Source organism: Macrotis lagotis, chromosome 6 (assembly GCF_037893015.1).
Source record: "Macrotis lagotis isolate mMagLag1 chromosome 6, bilby.v1.9.chrom.fasta, whole genome shotgun sequence".
In the NCBI taxonomy this organism is placed as follows: Eukaryota; Metazoa; Chordata; class Mammalia; order Peramelemorphia; family Peramelidae; genus Macrotis; species Macrotis lagotis.
In genome coordinates this window covers 15,234,028-15,242,799 of record NC_133663.1, presented here as the reverse complement: position 1 = coordinate 15,242,799, position 8,772 = coordinate 15,234,028, and positions in this window count along the sequence as shown.

The following is an 8,772-nucleotide window of genomic DNA, read 5'->3' as shown; positions in this document are numbered from 1 at the left end:
TTACAACCAAGAACATCATCTTGAATGCCCTTAAAATGATAAAATTAATAAGATTCTGGTTAGGCCAATCATATTCTAGTCACGATTGGGTTCCTTGTTTTTTTATATCTTTTCAATAGATCAGTCCCATCAATCTGAACCAAGCTCAAGGTGAAGGCATTATGGAGGCAATACTTTAGGCAGAACATGTAGTTTACATGATGGTATATATTCTGGGAAACTTCACTATGAGCAATTTGTTTGCCTTTCTTTAATAGCCAGATGGGCCATGCCCAAGTACAGGGAATCAGTTAGGGACATTCAGAATCAATCAGGTTGTTAACACACATTGAAAAACATTGTATGACTAGCAAAGGCATAAGAAATTAACTGAACTAATTTTCTTTGGAACAGAGGTTTGTTTTTACTACTCAGATCAAGTCTAAGCTAATGGTCCCAATTATTTTCATTGGTAATGACTTTCCAAGGGATCATTTGAGCCATTTGAAGACAGGCGGTCCTACAAACATGTGGGCATATTTCTGAATATGGCTATGATGTTTATTTTTTGGTATTATTGGATAGTTGCCAATTTTTAAATTTTAAACAAATAAGGATTGCATGACTGAAACAAGTCCTTGCTTAGCAAACCCATTTCTTCCTTGCAGTTTTCCTGTATCTTTCAAGCCCTTTTCATTACTAAGTACGATCCACATGTTTTCAATTCATTTCTGAATCCTTGTCATTAGAAAAGTTATTTGATATTCAGAGAGTCAAGAGTGTCTCTTGTGGATTTCCACCAGGTAGAGCTCCTGGGCATTTGACTGAGATGTGTTAGGGGTAGAAATGATTTACAGATTTGTTCACAACCACTCTTTCTCTTTTCCTTGTTCACCAGTAATGAGAAGCCTTGCTTCCCGTACTAAGACTTCCACATTACAGGACTCTAAGTTATTTTTTCCTGATTCCACTTGACTCTATGGTCTTTGGGGCAGCTGGCTTTGTTGACTGTCCATTGGAACCAGCTGCTATTTGGTAACTCTCAGATGTCCTTAGTTCAAGGAATTTTTAACATTGCAATCAATGTTCTGGACCTTGGGGGTGGGAATGGCAGAGGTTTCAAGGAATACATGATTAGCTAATCTGGTTTAATTGTGCCTACATAAATGAATAATGGTTGTTGTCCTTCATTCTGGAAGAGGACCAAAATGATGTCACTATGAAAGGGTCAAAGCATAGTATATCTGTCTGTGATTGATCAAACTAAAATGAGCTTGAAAGACTCTATTAAAAGTCAGGTACAAAATACACTTGAATATTTGGGGTAGAGATCTTTTTAAATTTGCACATCTCACATTTCTTTTGAATTACTCTAATTCTGCTTTATTTATAGAGCTTATAGACATGATACTCCCATGATTTGGAAAATCCACATAAAATTTTTTGGTCCTGCCTTGATATTAGGGGAGAAATCTGAATCACTATGGTGATAAAAGATAAAATATCTTGGTATTATATAATACATATGTTTTAATGCAAGTATGAGTTTCCAAACTTTTTCTTTGTCACTTGCTAGTCTTTCCATGTTACTGAAGTTTCTGCAAAATTCCTCCAAAATTTCCATTTAATTTGTTAAGCTGATCTGTGATATAATGAAACCACAATTATGTGGAAGAGATAACTATGATCTTTTAGGCAAATACATAGTTGGAATTCAAAGAATGTGGCCAGACCAACTGAGTTACACTCTCTTAGTAGAGTTTGAATGCTTGGCATTTATGCTTGAGAAAGGACCTTAGTATCTACTACCTTAATCTTACCAGATGATCTTCAGAATTTTCCCAAGACAGTTCAAATAGAAATGATTCACTTTCCTGGTATGACTTTGGTAGATCATCCAGGTCCGCAATGAGGTCAACAGGTCTACAATGAGGTTAATCCAACGACTCTGTAGACCTTCAGTTTGGTAGTCAATCTAATACCTCCTCTCTCCCACATTTTTCTGTGGAGCCTCCCAAATACTGAGCTAATTCTGGCAATGCATGAATCAACCTCATCATCTATGTGGACATCCCTGGAAAGTGTACTGTTAAGGTAAGTGAGATTATATACAAGATTAAAAATTTCTCCATTTGCTGTAACTGAGGATTCCACATTTGGATGGTGTTGTGCTGGCTGCTTTCTTGATGTTAATTGTCAGACCAAAATGATCAATCGTTCCTTGGACCTTTCTGAAATCAAACTGGCTCTCAGGTAGATGACCATCTTCCTGTTGAAGGACCAGCCTGTGGAGGACTCTGGCAAGAAACTTTCTGGTGATGACTAGGAAAGAGTTATAGAATTGATTCATACTCTGCTGCATCTCAACCTCAAAGGTTGCCATAAATGAGTCAAACAAAATGTCACCCACCTATACTTCTTCCACTTTAGTCTTGGCTTGTAGCCTTTCCACGTGAAATAATTTACTATCAGTATAATAACTGATCTGGATGCCATTTTAATCTTCATTGAAGATATCTGCCAATATCTCTGAAACCATCAAGCTAAAAAGCATGTGAGCAAGTACACAGACCTGCTTCACTTCACTGCCACTGGGAAAGTATGAAAACTTTACCCAGAACCTAGGCAAGCATGCTATCATGGAATTGGAACACAAAACTGATGCATTTCTCCAGGCAAAAACATTTTGACACAATTTTCCCTAAGTCTTACAACTGTTGGTAACAAAGGCTTTGGTCAGATCAATAAATACTGTAATCTGCCTTCTGTTCTGCTCCCAGATTGTTCCTGGGATTATTGGGTAGCAAACATCTATCAATCATTCTTTGGCCCTTTCTGAAACCACACTGGCTCTCAGGAAATGGTCATCTTCCTGTTGAAGGATCAGCCCATGGAGGAGGACTCTGGTAAGAAACTTGCTGGTAATGACTAAGAAAAGAGACTTCAACATAATTGCCATAGAACAAACTATTTCTTTTCCTGATCTTTGGTACCTCTCATAAGCTTCTTATTCAAGGAATTTTTCTCATTGCCAATAGGGTTCAGACTTTGTGGGTAGAGGTGGTAATGGTATAAAGGAACCCATGATTAACTAATCTCATTTAACTAGCCCTCATGGACAGTTGAATAAGAAAGATGACTCCAGCCATTTTGGAGGGACACAGTTTGGATGTTTGGGTTCAGGAGCTTTGAAGAGTGAAGAGTAAATGATAGAGACTTTCATGAGATTGACTTGATTTTTCTGAATGGGTTATGACAAACCGTGAAAATAGGGGAAATCCTAAGGACATTGTCATGCTGAAGTAATACTGAAAACCCGTCTTCCCCCTGGGTAATTGTATCAGCATTTTTTGGAGCCTGCTCTCTTGACTCTCTTTGTATGTGATCCAAGTTAGTTCACAACTATCTGAAAGGAAGAAGAAGCAAATTTGGAGTAAAATTGCTCAAGATATCTTTGTTAGATTTAGATACATTTTTAAATGTAGCTTTATTTCCCTGATTTTTGTTGTTCGTGCCTAAGGAATGTTCCATCATCTATATCTAATGATAAAGTAAAAATATAAAAATGTATTAAGCCTGTCTTGGTTTAAACTAGCATGGTAGACTACTTGCTTTGATGTGCATGTGAGATATATACAAGATAAACTGGAGGTAATCTCAGATAGAAGTTACTAATAGTAAGAGGACCTGGGAAAGGTTTCTTCTTCTTCTTTTTTTTTTGCAAGGCAATGGGGTTAAGTGACTTGCCCAAGGCCACATAGCTGCTAGGTCATTATTAAGTGTTTGAGGTCAGATTTGAAATCAGGTCCCCCTGACTCCAGGGCCAGTACTCTATCCACTGTGCCACCTAGCCACCTGAAAGGTTTCTTCTTGAGGAAGGTAGGACTTTAGCTGAGAGTTGAAGGAAGCTTAAATCTGAGCTTAAGTCTCATGTTTCACTCATAGAATGATGCAGATATGATAACTTCCTGAGATCTGTTATCAAGCATAGCTGAACTCTGTATCTGCTCAATCATAAACTCACTTCATGGCATGAAAATCTAGGGGATGGATCTAGTGATGAACAATGGACGATGTGGCGCCTCTATTCAGTTCCTTGGTTCTCCATCAGTTCCTGACACCTATCTACCATATTATAATTTCTGATTTAGAATGGGTGCCTTTGTGTTTTAGAGGTACCCAGCCTACAGGTGTCTAGACATCTAATCCCATAGTAAGATTTACTAATTCTGTCTTGTGAAGTCAACAATTTAATCAATACTATTGTTATTTATCTTTCAGTTTTAAAGCAACCAATGACCTCAGGGGTGATATCTTGACTTGATCATGAGCTGGATTTAAGTGAGGTGGCATTGCACAAGGTTGTCAGCCTTCCTCTCTATTCAGAGTCATCAAGGCAGGACAAAAGTCAGGATGGAACACATGACTTTGACATCTTAGTTTGACCAAACTCTCAGTGCTCCACATCACTTGCTTGAGAGGTCTTCATGACTGTTGGAACAAATTGTTCCCATCTGCCCATTCTGCCAGGGTAAGTCTTCATTTGCTTGATGGAGAAATCCCCATAACTCACAAAAAGGGTCGAGGCATCTTGGTTGCCATCAACTTGGTTTACCCAATTTACCAAGATGGGTTTTACTGGGATAAAAGTGACTGCTATGCAAGCTACATCTTTTTTGAAGCCCCAGATGAGCATTGGATGAGAGGTGGGCACCAAAGGTGGACGAGTAGCCCAACAAATGACTCAACCAAACCTTCGCATCAGACGTAATGACTAAACACTTCGTGTACCCTAATACTATTATGAGCCTACTTTGTTCCACTTGCTGTACTAAGCATTGAGGAGACAAAGAAAGGAAAAACGAATAAACAAATAAACAAAAACCCCCAATATACACAAGATAAATTGGTGCTAATTTTGGAGAGAAGGCACAAAATTAAGGAGAACTGGGAGTTTAGAAAGTAGAATTTTAAGGGGCAGCTAGGTGGCACAGTGGATAGAGCACCAGCCCTGGAGTCAGGTGCACCTGAGTTCAAATCCGACCTCAGACACTTCATAATGACCTAGCTGTGTGGCCTTGGGCAAGTCGCTTAACCCCATTGCCTTGCAAAACTTAAAAAAAAAAGGTAGAATTTTAGCTCAGACTTGAAGCCTAGCTGAAGGAGACTATGAAGGTGAGAGTTTCAGGTAGAGGGATCCCCCCAGTGAAAATGGCCAGACTCAGGAGGGAAGGTGTGTTGTGTGTGAAGACCAAGAGGGCTGGTGTCACTTGATTGCAGAGTACATGGAGGGGAAGGATAAGAAGGAAGATAAGAAGACTGGAGTGGTGGGAAAGGGCCAAGTTAGGAAGGGCTTTGAAAACTGGAGAATTTTATATTTGATGCTTTAGGAAATAGGAACCCATTAAAGTTGTTTGAACTACACAATCAGATTTGAGTTTTAGGAAAACTACTTTGATAGCTGAGTGGCCTGCCTTAGAACCTCTTTGTTCTCTGATCTATCTAACAGATGAGACTGAGTAGCATCATGGGGTACAGTCTTTTCCCTCACCACATCTGTACTAATTTGAACATATTTTCCTTTATATTCCTTGCCAGTATTTTGGAATATGCTACTGGGGCAACCTAGCACAGTGCCTAGAGCGCTAAACTTGGATTGAAATGATCTAGGCGTCTCTCCTACCTCAAACACTTCCTAGTTATATGATTCTGGACAAGCTGCCTAACTTCTCATCTGAAAAATGGGCCTAATAGCAGCCTCTACCATTAAAAGTGGTTGTGACGGTTGAATGAGATATGTAGAAATGCTTTATACTGTTTTTTTTGTTTTGCAAGGCAATGGGGTCAAGTGACTTACCCAAGATCACACAGCTAGGTCATTATTAAGTATCTGAGGCTGACTTTGAACTCAGGTCCTCCTGCCTCCAGTGCTCTGTTCACTGTACCACCTAGTTGCCCCTTTTGCACTGTTTAAAATGCAAGATAATGGTGAGTTTCTATTATTACTTAGTTCATGCCTGACTCTTCTAATAACTCTCTTAATTGACTTGTCTTTTCCACCCTCTTCTTCCCTGACTAATCTAATCAATACCGAGGAGGCTGGTACTACTTGCTGGACAGGTAGAGTTGCCACAGTGACTGTACATCAAGTCAAGTTCCCTGAAAGTCAATGGATTTTCAAGGTTCCTGCATTTTTATTTGTCACTTTCTCCATTGTCTTTTCCAAGCCCTTCCTATAGCTCAAATTTTTTCCATTTCCTCTGGGGGGCTAGTTAGGAACCTTGACATGAAGGTCCTTAGCAGGCAGCCTCCCTCCCACTAAAGTGATTATCCAGTGCCCCCGAGCATTCTGGCTTGAGCAGATGGATTTTCCATCATTAACATATATAGTTATCAAATCTTCTCCTCTCAAACTCTTTCAGTTGTCTTCTCTTTTCTACATCTGACACCTGTCACTCTTGGAGGAGTTTGAAAATCCAAGCAGAACAAAGTTCAGGTTTCTCCCATCCCTCAAGGGCTCTACATTTTCTGCAGGTGAGAGCAGTTTCCCACAGGGGATCCACTCAGAGAACAGCTGTAGCTTATCTCCATGCTAGCCCAAAGACTGGAGTTCAAGTTTATGCCAACATGGCTCCATTCAAAGGGATTTGCTATATCTGATATAGTTAGTTAGACATAAAAGGTCACATCATAAGTAAATTAGATGAGCAAGGAAGAAATTACCTGTTAGATCTATGGATAGGAAAAAGAGTTCGGGATCAAACAAGAAGCAGAAAAGATAAAAATCTATCTTTCATTTTCAATACTAGAAAATTAAAATCTTTTGCCCCAAAAATCTAATGTGGCTAAAATGAGGAAGGAAGCAGATAATTGGTGGGAAAATCTTTGTAATATTTCTCTGATAAAAGTCTCATATCCAAGAGAAATACTTAATTCATGTAATTGACTGAAATTTATAAGACTTGGAAGCCTGTCCCAATAGATAAATGGTCAAAGTGAATGAATGCACAATTAAAAAAAAATACAAGTCATCAACAGTAATGTAAAAAATGCTCCAAATCACCAATAATTAGAGAAATTCAAATCAAAATAACTTCATGCATCAGATTGGCAAAGTTGGCAAAAGAGGAAAATTACCAATACTGGGGATGGGGTCGTGGGGGGGAAATCAGCACCCTAAGACATTGTTATTGAATTGGTAGAGTGGTTTTGGAAAGCAATTTGAAACTCTGTCCCCAAGTCACTAAACTTCCACATCCTTTGACCCAGTAGCAATACTAGCAGAGACTGATATGATCTAGGTGTTCCACCTAAAGGATCCTAAAGAAAAGGATCCATATGTACAAAAATAGTCATGGCATATCTGACACAATTCTCTCTGTCTTCTACAGGAAAGAGATCAGTCTTTTCAAGAAGTCAAGGTTTGATGTGGGGAGTTAATGATTACTAAGTATTCTTTGTCCTCATCTCCACTGTGTATGGCTCCAATATGTCTCTAGGGGATTTGAAACCTTCAGAAAACTCAGAAAGGGAGCATGTGTATTGTCCTCCCTCCTTACCATCTCACTCAGTATCCTCTACTTACCCGGAGTCTTTAGAGCGACAGAAACAACCTTTTCAGTAGGGTGATCATGACATTCAGGTAGGAGTCCCCACACCAACAAGGCTTGGTTTGGGTTTCATTTATCTCAATTCACCATCAACCCACATCTTTGTAATCTGGCAGGGACTGCGACAGACCTTGGGAAAGGATGAAACTAAAACGGAATAGGAAGCACTTAGGACATCCTTGTGGATTGATTGACGTGTGATAATTTGATAAGAGTCAGCAGGGAAAATTGGGGGTGGCGTGGGAGATCAGAAAAGGCTTCTTGGAGCAATCTGCACATGATTTGCTCATCGAGGAAACCAAAGGCTAAGAGGCAGAATGGTGGAGAATGAGCATTGTGGACAGCAAACAAAAAGTCAGTGAAGTTATCTGTGGATTGCCTATGATGAATGGGTAAGGCACTGTGCTAAGTACTAGTGATACAAAAAGAGACAAAAGGCAGTCCCTCAAGAAGCTTACAATCTAATGAAGCCTTTCCTGTTCTTCATAGCCCACTCTCTCAAATGCATAGTATTTCCTTTTTATATCTATCGTATGTCATACTATGTCTACAGTGATGCTCTAAGGACTGTTTCAGTTTTCCCTTTGTTTTCCAATCACCTAGCCACATAGACTAGGCATGTAAAAATGCTTCCTGATTGATGGATATGAAATAGTGAGTTTAGGGAGAGGCAAGTAGGCAACTTGGGCTAGGATGTGTAGAGAATTAAGGGGAACAATGTGAAGGGCAGACCCCCCTCCCCACCCAAGGGACCGGACCTTGATTATGAAAGGTTTTATTGCCAGTCTAAGGTGCTTTATTTTCTCATCTAGACAATGGGGCTATCATGGAGGGCTTGAACTGGTGAGTGATATGATCAGACATGCTTTGAGAAGATTATTTTGGCAATTGTGTTGAGAATGAAATGAAATGGAGCAGCTAGGTGGTGCAGTGGATAGCGCACTGGCCCTGGATTCAAGAGGACCTGAATTCAAATCCATCCTCAGACACTTAATAATTGCCTAGCTGTGTGACCTTGGACAAGTCATTCTTCACCCCATTGCCTTAAATAAATTAAAAGAGAGAGAGAGAGAGAGAGAGAGAGAGAGAGAGAGAGAGAATGAAATGAAAAAGGCAAAGCCAAGAAGTTAGGATTCAATTATGTGACTGTTGGCAATAGAATATGAGAGAGAAGATAAGGTTT